Source organism: Prionailurus viverrinus, chromosome C2 (genome assembly GCF_022837055.1).
Source record: "Prionailurus viverrinus isolate Anna chromosome C2, UM_Priviv_1.0, whole genome shotgun sequence".
In the NCBI taxonomy this organism is placed as follows: domain Eukaryota; kingdom Metazoa; phylum Chordata; class Mammalia; order Carnivora; family Felidae; genus Prionailurus; species Prionailurus viverrinus.
The window spans coordinates 67,195,443-67,219,589 of NC_062569.1; the positions used below are offsets into that span (position 1 = coordinate 67,195,443).

At 35.0% G+C, this 24,147-nt stretch overlaps 1 protein-coding gene and 1 pseudogene across 3 annotated transcripts in view; one reads left to right on the forward strand and one right to left on the reverse strand.

The window, feature by feature from the left end:
• Positions 1-24,147, forward strand: part of NAALADL2 (N-acetylated alpha-linked acidic dipeptidase like 2) — a 1,352,594-nt gene that overhangs the window by 49,580 nt on the left and 1,278,867 nt on the right. The gene's annotated exons all lie outside the window — the stretch shown is intronic.
• LOC125174459 (proto-oncogene serine/threonine-protein kinase mos-like) lies at positions 9,957-10,674 on the reverse strand (annotated as a pseudogene).

Genomic DNA, 24,147 nt, shown 5'->3' on the forward strand with positions numbered 1-24,147 from the left:
AGACATGGACAGAAGGAAGACCATGTGAAGACACAAAGAGAAGATAGCCATCTGTAAGCCAAGATGAGAGGCTTTAGACAACTGTAGAGTTAAAATAATATTCTTGTGGGGTGTCTGGGTGGCTCAGTCAGTTGAGCATCCGACTTTGGCTCAGGTCATGATCTCACGGTTCGTGGGTTCAAGCCCTGCATCGGGTTCTGTGCTGCCAGCTCAGAGCCTGGAGCCTGTTTCGGATTCTGTGTCTCCCTCTCTCTCTGCCCCTCCCTCGCTCATACTCTGTCTCTCTCTGTCTCAAAAGTAAATAAACATTAAAAAAAATTAAGATAACATTCTTGTAATTGTTTTCAACAAACGACTTTGGAAAAAAAGGCTTTTCCCACTGGGTGAGATCTGATTTAGGTCAAATATAGAGAAACTTGAAATGAGTCTTCTAGGAACCATAAAATAGGTCATATCATGACATTTCTTTGGGAATGAGAGTTTGAAGATGCTCCAGACCCATACTGCTTTTTTTTTTTTTTTTTTAGAGGTGGCCTGTCTTCTAGTATTCACCACAAATATGTGTGCTTAGTTTTCAACTAATGGGGGAAAGGAGTAGGGCAAATTCAAATTCCTCAAAGATCACTGTTTTTACTGAGATCAGTTATTTTTCTTGAATAAACATTCACAAGAATGCTGCAAGCCTTTGGTATTTTGGGTTTTGAAAAAGTTGATTCTAACAGTTTTGCCAGTTCTCTTGTTGGTTTTATGTAGGAGAGGCTTTTGGAGGTTCTCACTCTGATTTTCACTGTTGTCACCCCATTTCATGAATTTTATCTAACATGTATTTATTATTTTTTAATACAATATGTTTCCTGATTTTCCTTGTTATTCCTCCATTGGCCCATGGGGATGTTGGAAGTGTGCATATTTGGGGATTCTAGATATCTTTTTGGTACTGATATTTAATTGACTTTCATTTTGTTCAGGTAATATATTTTACTTCAGTATGTATATTTCATAAAATATTGTTTTAAATGTGCTGATAGAAATATGGATAAAATGCTAGATTGGAAAGCAAATAACTGACTTCCTGTAGGGGAGACAGGTAAGGTTCTTTTTGCAGCCTTTGCCTAAGCCATGAAGGAAGGATAGCGTCTATGCCTCATGGAAAAAGTGTCAGAGAGTGTTTTACGGAGCGGGTACAGTATATGCTAAAAGTTAAGGGAATAAAGAAAATAGGCTGACATGGAGAACCTTGGCAAGGTCTCTAAGCAGGATGTTTAAAAGAGCCTGTAGGAGATGTTACGGGTTGCCGCACAAGAGAATAGAAAGAACACCAAGCTTTAATTACCTTTAATTTTAAGGTAAAAATCTGAGTTTACTTGAATGCAGTAGGAGGCCACTAATAGGTTTCAGGCAAGAGTAAAAAATGATTAAATTTGCTTTTTAGAAAACAAATTCTGATGTCATTGAAGGAATAACTAGAATGGGAACAATTAAAGGTAGCAAGAATTGTGAGTTCTGGCTTATGCTGATGAGGGCCTATAAGAAAGCATTGGCCATGGAAAAAGGAAGTTGTGAATTTGATAGATAAGATATATTTGGGTATCCTTATTCAGTAGATGTTTTAGGTAAGAGAAAAGTTTAGTAAACTTTTTGGACCGGGGACTAGATAAATTATATGCTTCTAATCACAGTAGTTAATAGGGAAAGAAGCAGGTTTCGCAGAGGAAAACACTTTATTTATATTTGAGATGGAGAATTTACTTTGTACAAAATCATATTTAGTCCAGTGGCAGCTTGCCCACATTAGCAATATGTTATTAGACCCCAAAGACCACTGTCAAACCATCTGAAAGTGAATCTAATGATGTTAATTAATTTGATGAGAGATTGTTATTAGCCAAAATATCTTACTAGAGAGATTTCATCTATATATCTATATCTAGGTCTAGATCTAGATATCAGCAACACTGAGAGAAAGTCTTGTAAATTTATCGAACTTGTAAAGCCCTGGCTTCTGTTTGTAAAATCAGAGGTATTTTGGAGTAACTGAAACATTGATGAATATGTATGGAGTTGCTTAAGGAAAGCTAATTTAAAAAAATAGCCTTAGTGTATTCATAAGGGAAGCAATTCTTGAGCAAGAATTCTTCCTCCTTTGGTAATGGTCAGGGTGACCATTTGTCAGATGGTTTACACATCAGTTCAATTCAGTTCAGCAAACATTTGCTGAGCATCAACTATACACAAGGCAGTATAAGTTACTGCATAGCTCTGCCCTTGAACACTTATATTCTCAAACCTTTTTGTATCCTCTAATTTCTTCCTTGAATGTTCTGACAGACTACCTTTGGTTTCTGAGATGCCAGTAGGGCATGAGCAGCTACTTGTGTCAGATATTGATTCACTTGCAAGGGCTGCCAGAACACAAATATCACACAGGTTATGTTTGGCACTTTGACAAGGAAGGGCAGTATAAATGGACTCTTGGAGAGTTTACTGAGTGATTACACAGGGTGTATTGAATATTTTTGAAAATCTCAGATTAGGGATTGCAGCTGTCTGTCTTTTTCTGCTGCAGTTAAGATTTTTAATACTTAATACTTGGTGTGTTAGCAAAAACAAATAGGGACTCAAGAGATATTGTCTCTGATTTAGTACTAGTGAGTTGTGAGTATCAGTGGAACTGTTTCCCCATCCATTAAATGAAATGATTCAACTAGATAAATGGTTCTTCTGCATGTGTACACAGGCCTTTGTATATAATTTCAAGAAGTTCATAGAATCACTGAAGTGTAACCATGACCTACTGATTTGGACACTGTTCCTATGTGACCTTTTAGAGCCTTTCCAGCTCTAACATTTTCTGATTGTATGATGTTTGTGCTCTTGAACTCCAGTGATTCTTCCTTTTGGTTCAGCAGCTGCTGGCAGGAAGAGGGGGCACCTCTGGCTCTTTTAGGGTGGCTACTGAACAGTCAGCAGGCAAACTGCATTGATTTGTTCCATAACCTCATTAGATATCCCTCAGTATTTCTCAGCTCATTCTATGTACACACTGTCTCTACTGCCTGAAATTTTCTCATTTGATATACTATGAACATATTGGACACTCTTAAAACACTAAATATGCTAAGGAGAAAATGTAACTTCCATTAGCACTTTGGCTCCCTCAGTGTTGACGTTAGATGTTGATAATATTTGACTCATTTCTTGGCTATTTGCATGATCATAAAACTGTAAAGATTTATTTTTCCTTTGCCTAGATCGTGGGATAGAGAATTCTCTCCTAATGTTAAAGGCATGTATTCATTGATGCCAGCTGATGTTATATATGTGAGAGTGTGTGTGTGTGTGTATATATACATACACATATGTAAATGTGTGTGTGTATGTATATATATATATATATATATATATATATATATATATATATTCCAACACATGCATGTATTAGAAGTGGGTAAAGGAAAGGATTATTTGGCCATCTATATATGTAGACGGGATCTGTTCAATATTCAAGGTTGGAATTATTAATCTTTTAGATATCCTCAGTTAAAGCAGTGATAAATTCTGGTTTTTATCTCAGCTTATTCCTATCCTTGACCTTGATGAGATTAGCTATAGTGTTGTTATTCTGATGGATACTGCAATAATAGAATATTTAAATAACATGGAACCCAAATCGTGTTTGAATACTTCCATTACTATTCTTCTTTACCTTCATAAGTTCCACAATTCTTGTGGAACTCCTCAAGGTCTATAATACTACAAGAAGTTAAGCATGAATCTATTGGTAGTAAGATTTAGACTGAATATATTCTTTAAAGAATTAATTCATCCTAAGTAATTAAAATAATAAGGCCAGCATACAGATGCATTCTCTGTCCTAGCTCCATTATATATCTGTTCCATTACTTGCACATGAATAAAAAAGTGATTTATTTATTAAAGCTATTACTAAAAACCTTTACTTTTATATTCTTATCTAGAATATTTTCTTAACATTTTATCCATTATTTTGCCAAAATATTTTAATATTTTGGAAGTACGGGTGATATGCACACAGGTACTACCTTTCAGAATCATTCCTTTCTTTTAAAGGAACATGTCAGTAGGTACTGAAAGGTACTAAAAGGAAGAGATTTATTTTTGTAACTGAATTATCATGTTATTTTAATGTTACTATTTACATATGGTTTAGAAGTTTCTTCCTTTGCAAAGCTTTCCCTCCCCTAGCCTGCATTGTATTTATTGTCCCCAGCCAGTTAGGTATGCCTCTTCCTTGCTCACATTATGCAATGAACACACTTCTGCATACCTTTAATATTGCACTTGCCACATCTTTTGAACATTAGCTTCAAAAATTCCTATCTTCCCCACTAGACCATGACCTTCTTGATGGTGGAAACTCATTTTTATTTACTGTATTTTATTACCTAGCACAGACTGTAACACTCAGTAAGTATTTTTCTAGTGAATAAATGATAGTTTCACCCCTTGCTGATTGCTTGTGATGATTATGAAAATTAGAGGACTTTGCCTAAAATAAGTGACCATGTATTGAATATCTAACATTTTTTGGTGCTGGAGTCTTTTATATCAACAACTGAAAGATGAACCTGGCAAATAGTATCTTTGGAATGAAAATGAACATTTCAATGTACACATGTTTAATGGTTCAAGTGAAAATCAGTGAATCCTAACAGTTTAGAGGCCTTATTTCTTTTTTATGTTTTTAGAGCTTTATTTTTACCTTTATTGAGGTATGATTGACATACAATAAGGTACATATAAAGTATGCAGTTTGTGAATTCTGACATATTAACATACCAGTGAAATCATAACCACATTATATAGTGAAGATAGCCATTAGGCCCAAAAGTTTCCTCAGTCCTGTTTGTAGTTCCTCCTGTTCCTGCCCCTGCCTTTATTTCCCGGGCAACCACTGATATGCTTTCTGTTATTATATATTGGTTTTCATTTTCCATATTTTTGTGTAAATGGATCATATCGTATGTGCTGTTTTGTGTTTCCTGAAGTATAGTTTTGAGATAACACTTGTATTGTTGTGTATATTAATAGTTTATTTTCTTTGAAGAAACATTCTATTATATGAACATGATATAATTTGTTTATTTCCCTGTTGATAAACATTTAAGATCTTCTAGTTTTTGGCTCTTATAAATAAAGCTACTATGGACATTCACATACAAGATTATATCTGGGCTTCTGCTTTTATTTCTCTTGGGGAAATATCTAGGAGTGGAATGGCTGGGCTATATGGTAGGTCTGTGTATAAGTTTTTAAGAAACTGCCAAACTGTTTTCCAAAGTGGTTGTATCATTTACATTCCAGTCAGCAATATATGAGATTTTCAGGTTCTCCTCAGTTTTGTTGCCACTTTCCATGGCCAGGCTTTCTAATTTTAGCCATTCTTAGAGAAGTATAATTGTATATCTTTGTGGTTTTAATGTTCATTTCTCTTATGACTAATGATGTTAAGTATCTTTTCATTTGCTTATTGTGATCCATTTATATTACTTGACAATGTGTTTGTTTTTTTTTAAATTTTTTTTTTTCAACGTTTATTTATTTTTGGGACAGAGAGACAGAGCATGAACGGGGGAGGGGCAGAGAGAGAGGGAGACACAGAATCGGAAACAGGCTCCAGGCTCTGAGCCATCAGCCCAGAGCCCGACGCGGGGCTCGAACTCACGGACCGGGAGATCGTGACCTGGCTGAAGTCGGACGCTTAACCGACTGCGCCACCCAGGCGCCCCGACAATGTGTTTGTTTTAATCTTTGGCCAAATTTTCAATTAAGAGTTCTTTATACATTTTAGATACAAATTCTTTATCATATAGGTGTCTTGCAAATATATTTTCCTAGTCTGTGGCTTGTCTTTTCATTCTTCTTAACGGTCTTTCAAATAGAAGTTTTTGATTTTGGTGAAATCCAATTTGTCATTTTGTTCTTTTATGGATTATGCTTTTCAGTATCATACTAAGAAATCTTTGTCTACATCAGGTGCACAAGGTTTTCTTTTATGCATTATTCTAAATGTTTTAATTTTTTAGAATTTAAGTCTGTGATTCATTATGAGTAATTTTTATATAAGGATTAAGGCATGGATCAACTTTTTTTTCTTTTTCTTTTTTCTGTATAGTGATTTTCACTTGTTTCAGCATCAGTTGTTCAAAAGACTATTCTTTCTCCACTGAATTGCCTTTTTTGCCTTTGTAAAAAAATCAGTTGTCCATATATATATATATATATATAGATATATATATACATACACACACATATGCCTCTTTTTGGAATATCTATTTTGTTCCATTGATCTATTTGCTTATCTCTGTCTGAGCCACTACTACACTTTCTTGATTACTAGCTATATAATAAAATCTTTTAATCAAGTAGATAATTCTACTTGATTAAAAGCCCTACAGTTTTGTTCTTCAAAGTTGTTTTGGTTATTCTAGGCCCTTTGCATTTCTACATGAGTTTTAGAATCAGCTTTCAATTTAATACAAAAATCCAGCTAGGATTTTGTTCTGGGATATGTTGAATCATATCAATTTGGGGAGAATTGACATCTTCACATTGTTGTTTCTTTTGACCTATGGATAAGGTATGCCTCTCTGTGTACAGATGTCTTCTTTAAATTCTCTTAGCAATATTTTACAGTTTTTATTTCACAAGTCTTGTACATTTTGTCAGAGTTACTTATTTTGTCCTAAATATTTCATATTTTTTATATGTGTTAAGGGCATTTTTTTTCAAAATTTGAATTTATGATGATTCATTACTAGCTTATAGAAATACAGTTCTTTTTATATATTATATGTTGACCGTGGATCTTACTACCATGCTAAAACTCATTATTTCTAGTATTTGTTTTTTGTTGTAGATTCCACTGGATTATTTGTATAGATTATCATGTCCTATAAGATTATTTGCAAAGGCAGTTTTAGTTCTTCCTTTCCAATCTGAATGCCTTTTATTATTTTATTTTAATTAACTTTTTTTTTAAGCTTTATTTATTTTGAGAGAGAACATGACCAGGGGAGAGGCAGAGAGAGGGAGAGAGAGAATATCTTAGGCTCCGTGCTGCCAGCATGGATCCCAATATGGGACTTGAACCCACAAACTGTGAGATCATGACCTAAGCCAAAATCCAGAGTCAGAAGCTTAACTGACTGAGCTACCCAGGCACCCTATCCTTTCATTATTTTAAACTCCCCATTCCCCTCAACTCATTCACACACACACAGACACACACACACACACACACACACACACTTAGAACTGCTCTAGCTTGAATCTCCAGAGTGATGTTGTATATAAGTGGTGACAAACATCTTTATGTTTTTCTTGATCTTAGGAAAAGAGATTAAGTGTGATGTTAAATGGAGGATTTTTGGTCAATGCCCTTTATCAGGGTGAGAAAATTCTCTGTTATTCCAGATGTGCTAAAAATTTTTAGCATGGGGGCGCCTGGGTGGCGCAGTCGGTTAAGCGTCCGACTTCAGCCAGGTCACAATCTCGCGGTCCGGGAGTTCAAGCCCCGCGTCAGGCTCTGGGCTGATGGCTCAGAGCCTGGAGCCTGTTTCCGATTCTGTGTCTCCCTCTCTCTCTGCCCCTCCCCCATTCATGCTCTGTCTCTCTCTGTCCCAAAAATAAATAAACATTGAAAAAAAAATTAAAAAAAAATTTTAGCATGAATGGATAAGGGATTTTGTCATATAATTTTTATGCATACATTAAAATGATCTTGTTTTTATTTTTTCAGTCTGAAATATGGTGAACTATATTAATTACTGTTTGAATGTTAAGCCAACCTTGCATTTCTGGGGTAAATGAATAAACCCCATTGGATTATTTATATATTGTTGGTTTCCATTGGCCTAAATTTTGTTTTCAAGTTTTGCATTTTTTAAAGTGAGGCATATTGGTCTCAATTATCTTTTTCTTGCAACATAATTGTAGTAGGGTAATGATAGTTTTATAGAATGAATTGGGAAATATTCCTTCTCCTCAGTTTTCTGGACGATTTTGTTTGGTGTTGAGATTATCTCTTCCATAAACATTTAGGAAACTTTTCTGGTGAAGCTGTCTGGGTGTAGATTTTTACTTGTGGGTAGGGTGTTAGCTACAGATACAATTTCTGTAAAAGGTACAGAGGTATAAATGGCTACCTGTTTCTTCTTGAGTGAGCTTTGACAGTTTGAAACCATTTTTTTCAGTTTTATCTAAGTTGTAGAATTTATTGGCGTAAAGTTTTTCATGATATTTTCTTAATTAATAGCTATGGCATTTGGAATGATGCCATATCTCGGATTCCTGATAGTGAAATCTGTGTCTTCTCTCTTTTTTTTTATGTCTGGCTATTTTTTCTTGATTATTTCAAAGAATCAGTTTATGGTTTAATTAAATTCTTCTATTATTTTCAGTTTCATTGATTTCTATTGTATTCTTTATTCTTTCATGTCTTTTACTCAATTTAGTTTTAATTTTCTCTTCCTTTTTAAAGAAATTCTTACATTTTTAAAGATTACTCATGTAAGATGGATATTTTATGATCATGTTGAGTTTAATTAATTTTGGTTTAGTCTTATATTTTGTAAAGAATATACTGTCTCCCCTGGAACAGTGTAGAAGACTTTAATGCACGCTTAAGATCAGCATTTTCCTGGGCCACCTGGTGGCTTAGTTGGTTAAGTGTCCTACTTTGGCTCAGGTCATGATCTCGAGGTTCGTGAGTCCAAGTTCTGCATTGGGCTCTGGGCTGACAGCTCAGAGCCTGGAACCTGCTTCAGATTCTGTGTCTCCCTCCCCCACTAACACTCTGTCTCTCTGTCTCTCTCTCTCAAAAATTAATAAACTTCAAAAAAAATAAAGAAAGATCAGTGTTTTCCTCTCCATTCCTTTCCCATACCATCTTTTTTTTAATTAAAAAAATTTTTTAATGTTTATTTATTATTTTTGAGACAGAGAGAGACAGAGCATGAGCAGGGGAGGGGCAGAGAGAGAGGGAGACACAGAATCCGAAGAAGGCTCTAGGCTCTGAGCTGTCATCACAGAGCCGGACGCGGGGCTCGAACCCATGAACCCCGTGAGATCATGACCTGAGTCGGATGTTTAACCGACTGAGCCACCCAGGCGCCCCTCCCATACCTTCTTGAAAGCAGCCATCTGTTGATTGAAATACACTTATTTGTAAAGTATATATGCTGTTAATGTCAAATTTATCATGCTTACAGAGCATTGAATTTATATTTATTATTTTTTGTTATAATGTAACAGTTTTAATTGATGTAAAATTTACATTTGGCAATTCTTTTTCTTTCTTTTTTTTGAGTTTTAAATTTATTTTCTAAAAATCCCTCCTACAAATATTTTTCTTCTATATCCTCTTTAAAAATGAATAATTATGGAAAGAGCCTAAATATCTATCCACTGATGAATGAATAAAGAAGATGTGGTGTATATATACAATGGAATATTACTTGGTGATCAAACGATTGAAATCTTGCCATTTGCTGCAATGTGGATGGAACTAGAATGTCTTATGCTGAGTAAAATAAGTCAGAGAAAGACAAATATCCTATGATTTCACTCATTTGTGGAACTTAAGAAAGAAAGCAGATGAACATAGCTGAAGGGAAGTAAAAATAAGATAAAAACAGAGAGGGAGGCAAACGATAAGAAACTTTTAAATACAGAGAAAAAACTGAGGGTTGCTGGAGAAGTGTTGGATGGGGGGATGGGCTAAATTGGTGATGGGTGTAGGAAAACACTTGTTGGGATGAGCATTGGGTATTATAATGTAAGTGATGAATCACTAAATTCTACTCCTGAAACCATTATTACACTATATGTTAACTAACTTGGATTTAAATAAAGTAAAAAAAATGAATAGAAACAAAGCAATAGTTTATCTTAATATAGGTTTAAAATCAGCCAAATTAAGGTTTTAAAGAGTTAAAGTCAACCAGAAGTTCTGCACTTAGCAGCAGCAGATGATCTTGTCTTTTCCCAGAGATGGAGTCTGTGAAGACAGCTGCTGAGAGAAATGGATGAAGATGATAGGCCTCTATGGTGTAGAGCACATACTGATGCTCCCCTGAGTAAGGCACCTCTTTGGTGGTCATTTGCTAGAGAATGATAGAAGAATAGGTGTCAACTTTGGGTGTTATGGTCTTTCAGGAGCTCTGGGGCTTGGTGGATGTATGTGTTCTCTAGATGGTAAGAAGTCTCTGGAAACACAGTGAATCTTCCAGCTTCTTGAAGCAACCAGTCACCAATTTTGCAGGCATCTTGCTCACTAATCAAAATGTTAGCAAGCCTCAGGGCCAAGTGCACAATACTTTACGAGTGATGGAAAAGCAGGCCATCAAACATCTAGGGAATCCTTATTTCCCTAGGTGTATGACAGTATATACTTTCCCAAATTTAATTGTTTTCTGGCACAGCAGTGAAGCCCCCTTTCTCTTTCTCAGGGCAGCTGATAGCACCATATATGACTTCGTGTAAAGTGACATTGCCACCAAACTCCACGATTATGGCATACAGACTATTAAAGCCCGTGGGGCTGTGAGTGCTCACAGTCACAACCTGCATGATATTGTCGTGACAGAGCCCTGCTATATGTGGCTCAGCCCAGAAGGTCCACTGGGATGCCATTCAGTGTGTTTTTAAACATTTTTTTTTATATGTGTAGGAAGAGGAATCCCAGAAACAGAGAGAAAAACTAGGTAGAGAGAGAAGAAGAGAAACAAGGGATAATGTTACTCTAAAACCAGGAGATGGGGTGCCTGAGTGGCTCAGTCGGTTGAGCATCTGACTTTGGCTCAGGTCATGATCTCATGGTTCATGGGTTCGAGCCCTGCATCAGGCTCTGTGCTGACAGCTTGGAGCATGATGCCTGCTTCTGATTCTGTGTCTCCCTGTCTCTCTGCCCCTCCCCTGCTCGCTCGCTCTCTCTCTCAAAAGTAAATAAACATTAAAAAAATTTAAACCAGGAGAGCACTTGAAGAGGGGAAATTGATGAGTAGTATCAAATATTGTAGGGAGCTCAAGTAAGAGAATGGAAACCTGGCCTTTAAACTTAGAAACTTGAAAGTCATTTAAATGATCTTAGTGAGAGTAATACCGATAGTGTGGTTGAAGTAGCAGCAAACTGCAAAAGGTTGAGAGATGCAAAAGGGGATATGGAGACAGGGAGTATACTTATAAGAGGTTACTTGGGAAGGGAAGAAGTAAGCATAAGTCAAAGGTAGGATTTTTATTATGCTGGGAGAAATGTGAACATATTTGTATGTTGCTGAAGGAAGGATCTAGTTGAGAGGAAGTTGATGATGCAGCAAAGAGAAAAGATCATTGATAATATAAAGATCTTGAGTAACTGAGAGCTAATGGGATTTAAAGTACAGATGCAGGGACCAGCCTAAGGTAGAAGTTTCTTCCTTTAGGGCATGAGGAAAAGATGGCATGATTCTAGGTAAATATATCTCTGGGAAATGGAGAGTGAGAAAGATGCTTCTTGATAATACTCTGAGGAACTATTTGCTAAAGGAGAAGAGATTTGGGATGAGATACAGTGCTGGAGAGAATAATGGACATTAGGGATAGTCACTGAGGGGAATGGAAAAGACGACCAACCAAAGGGGAGCTCAGTGGCCTGGGGAGCTCAGCTGGGGTGAGAGGCAGTGTATTTTTAGCATGGTGTCTGCATTAGTCTTCAGGAATCTGGGCACAGGAGCATAGAGGGCAAATGATAGGTCTGAGAAAGGCCTTTGTTAGCAGGGCTGGAGCAGAGAGAATGGATTTTTGATAAGAAATCTGTTGAAATGATGTGCCATAAAGTCTAGGTTGGATCAGAAGGTATTTAGACAGGGACATGGCAGAGCTGGGGTGGGGTGGGGAGTGGATGATGACCTCCAAGAAAGTAGAGGTGGTCAGAGCATCAGAAACTCCAGTGAGTTTCAAGATCAAAGGTATCAGTAGCAATGGAGTAAGAGTTTTGGAATGATGAGGACTATAATCAGTGGGAAATTTAAGCTGTTAGAGGTGATGGTGGCCCAGGATGTGACCCTGGGAATGGGGTGACTGAAGAGGAGCACTGCTGCTGGAGTTGAAGGTCAGAGTTGAGAAGTCTCAGAAATATTTAGAGCTGTAACTTAAGAAATTAAAATTACTTTTCATATGAATTTTTCATTTATCCAGAGCCATGAGGGTTTGCTTCTTCCCACAACTCAGCAAAAGTGGCAGTGGGATTACTTTGGTGAATATCTCTTGATAGTTAACTTTGGCCTGTTAGGTATTGTTTAATTAGCAATGTTGCTTTGCAGAAATGTTCATGTTTGTTCTCAGAAGGGTTGTTCTCAGTAGGTGAGACAAATAAATCCCAAAATGCCACTTGGTCATGGTGTATGATTCTTTTAATGTATTGTTGAATTTGTTCTGCTAACATTTTGAAATTTTTGCATCTATGTTCATCAAAGATATTGGCCTAATTTCCTCTCTTCCCCCATCTCTTCCTCTCCCCTTCACTCCCCTCTCCTTCTTCCCCTCCCCTCTCCTCTTTTAACTTTCCTTCTTTCTTTTTTTTGTGTCCTTGTCTGGTTTTGGTATCAGGATAATGCTGGCCTCATAAAATGAGTTTGGAGGCATTCCCTCCTCTTCATTGTTTTGGAGGAATTTGAGAAGGATAGGCATTAAATCTTCTTTGAATATTTGGTGGAATTCACCAGTGAAACCCTCTGGTCCTGGGCTTTTGTTTGTTGGAGCTTTTGATTATTGGTTCAGTCTCCTTACTAGAATTCAAAAATGTATTACAGCCCGACCAACATAAAAGATATGCTATAGACTATGCTTCAGCCCAAGAACGAGGCAGATATTTGATTAGGCCTTTTTTTTAACTTTTAAAAACAGGGTGGATTTAAATAAAATATGAGTAAATTATACTTGGCTCCTTTCCCTTTGCTCATTTTTTTTTAAATTCCTGTTTTTGGCAAAGAATCTCCAAAAGATGTTCATACTTAGAAATTCATGCAGGATCGCTCAGTGGTGTACTCAAACAGATGTCAAAGACAGAGATAAGGAAATTTGGCTAAAGACAGACAACAGAGTATGGATGGTGTGATTATGGAGGCTGGCAAGCCCAAATCTGTAGTATGGGCCAGCAGGCTTGAAGCCCAGGAGAGCTAACGGTGCAGATACAGTCTGGAGGCAGTGTGCTGGAGAATTCCTTCTTGTTTGGGGAGGCTTATCTTTTTCCTATTCAGGTCTTAGGCTGAGTGGATGAGATCCATAGCAAAATCAGTGGCCAGAGCTTTTTTTAGAGTGACTTCTTTCAGGTCCCAATCCTTCAAGTTTCATGAGGGCAGCACGAGGACCTCTTCCTCACCCCTCTTCCCACAGATGTGACACCTAGGAAGATGCGAGGTAGCATTTTGTCATGATTTGTTTGTACCATGTACCTTCAGTCTCTGAAATCGCTATTCTCACATAGTCTCCTGCCTCAGATCTTCTACAGTTTGAGTGTCCACCTCATCTATGCTGAACAATCTCAAGCATAGAGGAATCCCTAAGTCAGTGATTCTAAAGTGTAGTCCATACAGTGACGTCAGCTTCACCTGTGACTTATTTGAAAGACAAAAATCTCTTTTTTATTTTTTTAACTGCTTAAGTTTTTTTCCTGCTATCCTACCTGAAATATTTCTCTTTTCTAAAATGCCATTATATTCATTTAGTAAATGCATTATGATAAGTAATTAAAAACTGATATAGCATTTTTGATACACATTATTTGTGGTCATTAAATTATCTCAAATCTTTTTTCTTAGCTCTATTTTTCATTAGTAAATCATTTTCATGTCTATTATTAGCTATCACTATGTGTATATATATTCTATTCTATTCTATTCTATTCTATTCTATTCTATTCTATTCTATCCTATCCTATCCTATCCTATCCTATCCTATTCTATTCTATTATATTTTACTGTTTTGAATTAAAGAACCTGTTGATTGGGGAGAATAATCCTTTTTCCAACTTCACAGTAACATGTTATACTTTCTAAGTGTGTGCACACGTCTTAGGCACTCAAAATACTTGGTATAAGTAAAAATAATCTTGGTGTTTTTCATAGAAAACTTTGACAGCGCAGGAGGGGTGGGGGAGTCCATTCAAAAGCAAGGGAAAGTAAGGGAAAGTGAATGCCTAAACAGCTACGAGAGGGAAGTTTCTTGAGCTCTAATCATCTCTCTCTATGCTGTTTAATTCTGGTGTTGCTTAAATTGAAGCACTCTTGTCCATTTCATAGATCTTCATCGCCCTTGGTATTTCAGAGGTAGAGTATTATGACGTTTTTTCTGTTAATACAGTCATTTTAGTATTGAACATACCTGTGCATTATAAAGTGAGGGTTGCATCATACATATAGCTACACTCAAGAGAGAAGACTAAAGTCTAGAGAAATCTTTGGCTTTGGCTAAGATTTCCTAACTTTATTTCTATTTATTTCTATTAATGATTTCTGGCACAGTCTCATGAATAAAACAAGGCACTGGATGCTTTTCTTGGCTTTTCTTAAAAAAATATAAAGGTAAGGTAATAAGGAAATATTTAACATGCCTAGTCAGTCCAGTTTCTGAAAGTAGAAGACACAAGTTATAGGGTATGAGGCAGCATTTCCTACCCCTCAGGCGGCATGTCTCAGTACTGTAATGGTACCAAAGATGTCTGCTGTATTTCTGCATCTACAAAAGGATTTTCCAGATGCTGTAAGTAGTCCTTGATATCAGTGTTCCTTAAGAAAGTCTAAGTATAACTTAACTATTTATATTTTCGTTTATATTACCTCAGTCTATGATAAAAACAAAAGTTAGTAATAGGTAATACTTATTTTTGACGATCTGGCTCAGTTTACCTTATTGATAAGAAAGGTAATTGTTCAAACTACTTTTCCTTTAAAAATGCCTTTTTGGAATTTTAATTTAATAATTTGACTACTTAAAACAAAAAATGACTGACTGAGATTTTGCTTATTTCCCTTAATACTAGAAATGCTATTTTAAAAAGAATGCAATTTTGAACAAATAGAATTACCTTGAAGTGGTGAACATTTTGTGGAATGTCTTGTAATACAAGAATAACAAAATGGATTGCTTTTAAAATTTTAATAATTTTGCAAGAATAAAAATATGTCCAAGTTATGGCTAAGAATTTCCTTTTATTATTAAAATATAAAGTACTCCTATTGTAGTAGATCTTCTAATAAAATATATTCCATCCTTGTTTCTTATTACTTACTGCTAGGATGAATGATTGTATGCTATTTAGTCTTTCAGTTGTCAGTATTTTTTGTGGAAGGGTCAAATCAGCAATTTTCACAATATAAAGGATGAATCTTGACATTATTTTTCAAAAGTAGGAAATTTTAAGCTACAGGTTTCTCTGTAGCTTGTGCACCAAATACTGCTACCTTAACGCATAGAAAATCTAGGCTAACTTTCTCTGTGTTACCCGCTTTTATAGAGGAACAAGCCAAACTACTCTACCTTTTGCTTGAAATGGGGTCTGCCCAATAGGACAAGAGTGGACCTGATTCTAATCTTTGGAGCATTCTATTTGTCTCTCTAGAGCTTTAGAGAAAGAAAGGAAGGAGCAGTCTCTTCCTTTGGTCCCTCTTCCTCCTGCTTTTCTTTTTTTCCCTTTTTTTCCACCTCAGAGACTGGTAGAAAAAACAAATATCTTATTATTGACTATATGCTATTTGATGGACTATTTGCTATTAATTAGTATTTATAACAAAAACATTTTATTAAATGTCTATTAAAACATGCAAAAATTAATTAAGGAACTGTATTACATTTAAAATGTATCATCTTTGTTTTACCTTTATTATTTGTATTAAAATAACTTATTTTAATTACATTTCTTAAAACTTTAGCATGTACTGTGTATCATGCAGATTAATAAAGGTGTATGTTTGATATTATCATTTTACCAATCCTCTTTTTTATTATTATTATTTTTAAATTTTTTAAACATTTATTTTTATTTTTGAGACAGAGAGAGAGACAGAGTATGAACGGAGGAGGGGCAGAGAGAGAGGGAGACACAGAATCAGAAACAGGCTCCAGGCTCTGAGCCATCAGCCCAGAGCCCCACGCGGGGCTCGAACTCACGGACCGCGAGATCGTGACCTGAGCTGAAGTCGGACGCTTAACCGACTGAGCCACCCAGGTGCCCCGCAATCCTCTTTTTTAAAAATTTTAGATTGGAAACTTTACCTCTTTATCTCAATGAAATGGTTAATTTCATTTCTGTATATCATTTTGGAACTTCACTTAAAAACAAAATATTACTCTAAACTGTTGCTGTAAAAGCATTTGATCTGTTCAATGCTAAGATGCTGTAGTCACTCAAAGGAAGCTCTTTGCTATGCAGCTCTTCTGTCAATTTACATATTTTGCCAGTGGTTAGACAAAAAAAAGATAGCTAGCAGTCCCATTTATATCAAAATTATATTGTGAGGTAATTATAATGTCTGTGGTGAAATAGTGTTTTAACTCAGTTTTCTTAGGGGAACAAAATATTTTATTCTACAATTAGATACAAGACCTCAAATTCATATGTTCTGGGGGACAGTAGCAGTTTAATATTTATTTATTTATTTATTTATTTATTTATTTATTTATTTATTTATTTTTGGGGGTGTGCACAAGTTGGGGAGGGGCAGAGGGAGAGGAAGACAGAGAATCTTAAGCAGGTACTATGCCCAGGGTGGAGCTGCACTCAGGGCGTGATCTCATGATGGTGAGATCATGACCTGAGCTGAAATCAAGAGTCCAGTGCTTAACTGACTTAGCCACTCAGGCAGCCCTGATTTTCTTTTTAAGTAATATGGTGATGACACATAAAGATTTTCAGGAAGAAAGTAATGGTTATCCTAGTAAATAGTTGTCCCTGGTTTGGTATTCTACCTTGACACTACCCTGGGTGCAATTTGATACTAATGATCAAATCAAAATAAGTTAAGGGAATTAGTGACTCAAGTAGGCAGTTCTCATTTTTTTTAATGTTTAAAAATTTTTTAATTTATTTTGAGAGAGAGCACAAGCTGGGGAGAGGCAGAGAGAAGGAGAGACAGAATCCCAAGCAGGCTTCACGTCATCAGTGTAGAGCCCGTTGCAGGCCTCGAACCCACAAACCACAAGATCATGACCTGAGCCAAGATCAAGAGTTGGACGCTCAACCGACTGTGCCACCCAGGCACCCCTACGTTTCTTAGTTGTTTAAGACTGGAGGAGACTGGTCTCTAAGTCTCTATTCTAGCTACCCATTTAAATATTGTCTTCGGATTTAAGGGATATTTCCAAACTCAAATTTGTTCTCTGATTTACTATGTTCCTTATTATAGTATTCTTTATTTTTAAAATGAATATTCTGTCCTCTTTTACTTGAGGGAATGAAAACTTACCTATTTAGTGCTTATCATAAGATGGCTAGTGAATAGCATGCTGAAAGGAGATTCTGGAAGAATCTGGATATAAGTGGTCATCACCAGACTACTGGCACTGCGACTGGTTTTATGGAGGTAAAGAAGGAGGAAGGATGCACCAAAAATAGTTGCCACCTATCTAAAATTAGCTCCTAGTTCATTAATAGTAGTACAAGTTTACTTCCAATCTGTGTCACTGGACATCTCTGTATAAAGAAGTATTTTCTATTTTCATAGACATTTTCTTTAGTCCCAGCAAATAAACTCTTGAAAGCATGGAGTTGTCAAAGAAGAATCAGCCTAAACCATCTCCACTAAGGAAATGTTTCCAAGTATATAAATTGGTCATAACATCAACTCTGTATACAGAAGGCAGCACTTTAAAAAATTTTTAAATATGGTGTAGGTCAGTACTGTTATCTTAATCTGATTACGTATCTTCAACTGATAAGTTGTCTCCAATAGAAATCCATTTTGTAGCCATATAATATTATGGAGTGAGGGGGGAAATCCCTTTGTAAAAATTCTCCACTACTATCTCCATAATCTCTACTTCACTGAGTTTCATCCAAGTGCGAAAATGAAAAATTATAACCTGCCAAGCATCAGTGGCAGAGTGAAATGAAAAAATTGCGAGTTAATAACAGTGATGCCTCAAAAAAATTTCCTGGCCAATTTAACATTGCTTCATCCAAGGTCACTTCCCAGAGCTGATTATTTTTAGTAATTTGCAGATGAGACCATTCTACCTTGGTCATGGTTAGTGAAGATCAAGAAAATGCCAGAGAAGGTTTAAGACTCAAGGTTATCTATCTTTCTCAAATAAGATGCAAACCACAGTTCCACTTTATTTTCTTAAGACCTAGCAGAAAATAATTTTCAAAGAAAAGAAACTTAAAGCCAGTAAGATCTTTTATTGGAGATATAAAGCCACAAAGTGAAACACTAGGGATAAGGGTAGCAGAAAGACTATTTAGTAGATCCTTAGGTAGCATTTCATGTGGGAAAGAAATCCTCAAGATATTTTTCTAGAATTTTTAGTCTGACACTTAAAAAAAAACAGTAAAACTTGCTGTAGATTGTACTTGGTGTAAACATTGATTATGATGACTATCTACACCTTGTTTTTAAGCTTTTAGAAAATGTCCGGATTTATTTTTTCTTGTCCAATTTGAAATTTGAAATTACATTGTAAATAATCGTTTAAACAGTCTTATTTTTACACATAAATAATTCAGATAATATAGACAAATATAAAAAAAAAGCTTTCCTTTAATTTTGCTAATCACAGATAACTTGTATTGATCTTTTAGTATAACTTTCCACACCTGTGTATCTCTGTGTGTATGTGTATGTATATGTAGGTAAAAAGAGAGACAGATGAGTAGAAAGTTTTTTTTTAATTAGTCTTCATGCAAAGTATATTCATATTTTATCTAACCCCTTGCCATGGATACATATTTTTTTAATTTTATTTTTTAGAGAGAGAGAGAGAGAGAGAGAGAGAGAGGGAGAGAGAGGAGGGGCAGAGGGAGAGGGAGACACAGAATCTGAAGCAGGCTCCAGGCTCTGAGCTGTCAGCACAGACCTGGATGTGGGGCTTGAACCCACGAATCGCCAGATCATGACCTGAGCTAAAGTCTGACACTTAACAGATTGAGACACCTAGGTACCCGCCATGGATATTTTTCTATGTCAATAATTATTGGTTACATTCTCATTTTCAGTGGCTTCAGGCTGTGTTTGCAGCATCTGATATTTATGAACATTTAGGATGGTTTTCTACCATATAAACAGTTCTGAGCTAAACACAACTCTTTATATATCAGATTATAAAGTAAATTTTAAAACTTTTAAAAATGATGAAGATTTAGACATTTGATACTTACTGCAAAATGCTCTCCAGAAAGATGTAAACATGTATTTCCACTAGCACTACATTCTTACAACAAGGGTATTCTTTATTTAAGCAGGTGAACTTCGATATTTCAACATTGGATTTGTTCATTAGTCATATATTTTCAAATATTTAGTAGCCATTGCACTGTCTTTTGTGAATTTCTTGTTCATGTCTTGCTTTTTCCCCCTATTAGTATAATCTTCTTTTTCTTATTGCTATTTAATACCAACTCTATATTTTTAAAGGATATTAGTCTTTTGTCTCACCAATTAAAAATTTTTTTCTATATTGTCACTTCTAATTTCATTTGTATTTCCCCCAATAGTTGTTAATCTTTTCCTTATAGTTTCTGGCCATGGAGCCATGCTTACAAGAGCTTGTCCTACGTGAAGTTATATGACTAATTATTTAACATTTTCCTCTCTTACTTTCTTATGTTTAATGTTTAATCTGTAAAGAATTTATTCTGAGGTATGATTTAAGACAAGAGTCTAGCTTATTTTATTTCTAAATGGCTAGGTTAGTGACACACTACCACTTGATGACTAGTCCAGCCTTCCTCATTGATTTGGAATGCCTCAGTTATCATGATACATGTTTTTCAACTGTGGTCTGAGGAGCTTCAGGCATTCCATGATGTGCTCTCAGGGAATGTTGTTTATGATCTGGAAACTAAGTAACCTGTTTTTCTCTTCTTAACCTTCTTTAGATCTTCATTGAAATATCTGTGAATTTTTTCTGACTAATTTTTTCCATATTTTAATGCAGTTTCTGCATTTTTTATTGAGGCATAATTGACATATAATATTATATTAATTTCAGATGTACAATATAATGATTTCATTTGTAAATATTGCAAAATCACCACAATAAGTCTAGTTAACATCTATTACCATATGTAGTTACAAATGTGAAGTTTCTTCTTATTTTTTGAAGATCAGCTTTATTGAAGTACAATAAGTATACATATTGTATGATATATACATTCAGTAAAGTTGTATACCCCACAAGTACATTCAGGATAGAGAAAGCTTCCATCACCTGAACAAACCTCCATTGTGCCATTGCAGTTGATCCTTTTTCTCTACTGCTAGCCTCTGGCAACTACCCACAACTTAGATTTTTCTAAGAGTTCATATTAATTAAACAATACAGCAGGTAGTCTTTTATGTCTGGATTTTTTTCACTCAACATAATACTTCTGTGATTCATCCATGTTGTTTGTGCTCAAGTAGTTTATTCCTTTTTTAATCATGAGTAGTATTCAGTTACACAGATATACCACAATGGGTTTATCCACTTATGTATGGATATCTGGGTATGATAGGTAGAGCTGATTTTTGGCTATCATGTATGTAGTTACTATGAACAGTCTTATACAGGTCTGTGTATGGACATATGTTTTATTTCTCTAGAGTAAATACCTAAGAGTGGGATTACTGGGTTGAATGATAAGTGTGTATGTAATTTTACAAGAAACTTTGTTAAGAAACTGCCAATGATTTTCTTAGGTGCCTGTACCATTTTGCATTTGCACCAGCAATATATGAGAATTGTAATTGTTTTACATGCTTCCCAGCACTTCTTAAGATCAGTCTTTTTATTTTGCCTTTCTACTGGGTGAATAGTGGTATCTCGCTCATTGTGGTTTTAATTTGCATTTCCTTAATGGCTAATGTTCTTTGCATTTCCATGGAAATTATAGAAGAGTTACTTCTACAAAAAAGCCTGCTCAAATTTTAATTATGATTTTGTTGAATAAATTTGGGGACAGTTGACATTGAACAATATTGAGTCATTCAGTTTATGAACAAGTTTTGTATTTTTGTTAATTTGAATATTTAACTTATTTCAATGAAGTTTTACAAGTTAGACAAAATTAAAAAAAATCATCCCTAGGTATTTCATAATTTGATGTTATGTTATTTGAACATATTAAAATTAAAATTTCTACTTTCATATTAAAATTTTTTATTAAAATTAAATTTCTTGTTAAAATTTAAATTTCTAATATTTATATCTAGTATATTTTGTACAGTTGGTTTCTGTACATTTGAGTTTATTCTGTGTATTTGGTAAGTCATTTTTTAGTTATAATAGCTTTGCATATATTTCCTCAGAATTTTCTGCATGTTTTTCTGAAAAAAGTTTTTCTTTTTTTTCAAATTGTATGCCTGTATTTCTTCTTTTTGCTTTATTTTACTAGCCTAGATATTCAGTACAATATTGATATATATATGGGAAATGCCAACATTACTTTTTGTTCTTGATCTTAAAGGGAAAACATTTAGTGTTTTTAGTATTTCACCATATAAGAATGATGTTAACTGTGGGATTTTCAGAGATGCCATATTAGTCTGCTTGGGTTGCCATAATAAAATACCACAGGCTGGGTGGCTTAAACAGCAGAAATGTATTTTGTCGTAGTACTGGAGGACAGGAGTCCAAAATCAGAATATTGTTAGAGTTGGTTTCTGGTGAGGGCTCTCTTCCTGGCTTGTGGATGGCTGCTTTCTTGCTGTGTCCTCACTTGGACTTTTGTCTGTCCAAAAGCAGAGACAGAGGCAGAGGCAGAGTGTGAGAGATGGGAAGGACAGATTGGGAGAGAGAGACAGAGAAATTTGTAACTAGTCCTATTGAATTAGGGCTCCACTCATGACTTTATTTAAACTTAATTTCATTAAAGGTCCTGTTTCTGAATACAATCATATTGCGGGTTAGAGCTTTAACAAATGAATTTGGGGTGAACACAATTCAGACTGTAACACATATCCTGTTTCAGATTAAAAGGTTCCCTTCTGTTTATAATTAGCTTAAAATATCATGAATAGATGCCGAATTTTGTGAAATACTTTTTGGCATCTATTGAGATGATCATATGTTTTTTTCCTTTTTAAAAAATATTTTAGTATGGGAAATCACATTATTTTTGGAACGTTAAACCCATCTTGCATCTACTTAGTCACATTTCATATGCCTTTTATATGCCTTTCATGTATTATTTTTTAAGTGCAATATATGTTTATTATATGCATTTAATCTATATATTATATATTTTAAATATCAGAGAACTAAATTTGCTAAAATTTTGGTAGGAATTTATTTTCATGTGTGTGACCATAAAAGACATTGATCTGTAGTTTCTTACAGTTTTGTTTGGTTTTGGATCAGGCTAATGTTGGCTTTATCATGTGAGTTGGGAGATGTTCCCTCCTCTTCCACTTTATGGAGTAGCTTATGTAGAGTTGATACTATTTTTTACTTAAATATTCCGTAGAATTCCCAGTGATGCTATCTTGGCCTGAAATTTTCTTTTGGAAAGGTTTTTAAACTTGAGTTTAATTCTTTTCTTTGATAAGGGCTATTTGGGTAATCTATTTCATGCTGAGTCATATCTTCCAGGGAATTTTTTTTCACCAAGTTATAAAATTGTCCATAATATTATTTTCTAATGGTTTTGTCTGTAATCTGAGTAATGTCCTCTCTTTCATTCCTGATATTGGTAATTTGTTGTCATTTCTCTTTTTCCTTGATTAATCTGTTTGGAATTTTATCAATTTTATTGATTCTTTCAAATAACTAGTTTTTGGTTTCACTGATTTTTCTGTATTATTTGTCTGTCTTCTATTTCATAGATATCTGCTTTTACCTTTATTATTTTCTTCCTTCTGTCTATTTTGTGCTTAATTTCCTTGTTTATTCTTTTTAGTTTTTTAAGGTAGAAACTTAAGGAAAATGATTTAACAATTTCCTTCTTTTCTAACATAAGCATTTAATGCTACAAATTTCTTTCTATGCACTGTTTTAGTTGCATCTGCAAGTTATGATATGGGGTGTTTTCGTTTTCTTTGTATATATATAAAAACATATAAATTACATTATATATAACTTATATATAATATATTTATATTATATAATTTATATAATTATATAAATATAATTAATATACATTAATTTATATTATATGTATATTTAAAAAAAATTTTTTTTTCAACGTTTATTTATTTTGGGGACAGAGAGAGACAGAGCATGAATGGGGCAGGGGCAGAGAGAGAGAGGGAGACACAGAATCGGAAACAGGCTCCAGGCTCTGAGCCATCAGCCCAGAGCCCGACGCGGGGCTCGAACTCCCGGACCGCGAGATCGTGACCTGGCTGAAGTCGGACGCTTAACCGACTGCGCCACCCAGGCGCCCCTATATGTATAATTTAAAATTTAAGTTTAATTTTATTTATTTATTTTGAGAGAGAGAAAATCCCAAGCAAGCTCCACACTGTCAGCACAGAGCCTGACATAGGGCTTGATCTCCTGAACTGTGAGGTTATGACCTGAGCCCAAATCAAGAGTCATATGCTTAACTGACTGAGCTACCCAGGTGCCCCATCAATTGATATATTTCTTAATGTATTATGTTTTTTTTCCCTTTTGACCCATGTGTTATTTACAAGACTATTGTTATTAGATTAGTATTGGAATCTAATATTGTGGAGTTTCCAGATACATTTTTGTTACTGATTTCTCATTTAATTCCATCGTGGTATCATACATTGTATAGTTGCAATCTTTTTAATTTATTGAATTTGTCTTATGACCTAGAGTATTGTTCATTGTGGTGATTGTTCAACGTGCACATGAAATAAAAATGTTCTACAGATGTTAATTAGATCAAGGCAATTGATAATATTTTTCAAGTCTTCTATATACTTATTTTTTCTGTACTTGTTATACCAATGATTGAGAAAGACA